Below are 1,517 nucleotides of genomic sequence, written 5' to 3' on the forward strand. Positions count from 1 at the left end.
TCTCATATATATATATATATATATATATATATATATATATATATATATATATTAGTTCTAAATCATTAAACGTTAAATATATAAAATTTAAATCATGGTTTCGGCTTAATATCATGATATATATATATATCACTTGCTTTCACACTAGACACATAAAATAATTGGATCTTCAAAGACAACTGAAAAAATATCAAAAGTTAATACTAAAAACTTTAATACAACCATTATGACAAATTTAAATTCAGACCTTTTCATGAAGACACAAGGACAAATCGGATCATTTTTAAATCCCTCTTTCAATAAATTTTCGCTAAGACAATTATACCACATTCTCCTGACACTTTCAATTCGTATAAGGATTTCTGAAACTTTATTGAACAAGTTTCTCGAGAACCATTGTATGCTTCAGATACTTTGTATCTTTTAAGAATTTTCATAAAAATATAGTGGTCCAATGAGCCATATAAATAGACAGTGACCACGTCAATTAGGTGCATTTCAAGATTTTTATGAATTTCTAAGTTCATTAAATACCAAAAGGTAATTGCATCTATCAATGGAGAATATGTTTCTACATAGTTAATGACAGACCTTTGCAAAAATCCCCGAGCCATAAGTCGTGCTTTATATCTTACGACTTCACCTTTTTCATTTCGTTTTCGCACAAAGACCCATTTATTTCCCATTGCTTGACACTTTCAGGTGTCAAATTATTAATACAGAAACTTTACGTTTTCTAGTGAAGTCAATTCTGCTTGAATTGCGTCCTTCTATTTTGATCAATCATTTCTATGTCTACATTCATCGACGGATTTTGGTTCATGATCCTCATTTTGTTGCATTATTTCAGTAGCAACATTATAATAAAAAAATGCTATCAACCACAATATCATTTCGGTTTCACCTTTTTTCAGTCGAGACATAACTTATTGAGATCTTTTCATTTTCATTATTTTCATATATCTCAACATTTTCTGTTGTATCATCATTTGTTATGTCTTGAGGCTCTCCTTGAGCACTCGCTTTCATATTATGATAATTTTTTCCTTTTTTTTGGATGATTTTTATCCTTAGAACCAATTGGTCAACCAGGTTTCATACGTGGTCTAGACTCATTTGCATTAACAGTTTGTTTTATCGGAATATCAACTCGAACTGAAGCATTTGCAACTCAAACATGAGATTTAGTAACCCTTGAAGGTTAATAAATGTATATGGCAGTTGATTTGCAATATTTTGCAAATAAATTATCTTTTGAACCTCTTATTCAAATTGATTTGTTCAAGGATCTAAATAAGATAGTGATACTCTTTTTTCAATTTGTTGTGTTTCTTCCCTAATATTGAGTATTTAGATTCATCAAAATGACAATCATCAAATCTTGATGTAAATAAATCTACAGTCATGAGTTCCAAATGTTTTATAATTGAAAGAGATTCATACCCAATATATATTCTCAATCTTCTTTGGGGACCCATCTTTGTGCGTTATGGTGGAGCAATTGAAAGATATACTGC

This window comes from Solanum pennellii, chromosome 11 (assembly GCF_001406875.1).
Source record: "Solanum pennellii chromosome 11, SPENNV200".
Taxonomy (NCBI): Eukaryota; Viridiplantae; Streptophyta; class Magnoliopsida; order Solanales; family Solanaceae; genus Solanum; species Solanum pennellii.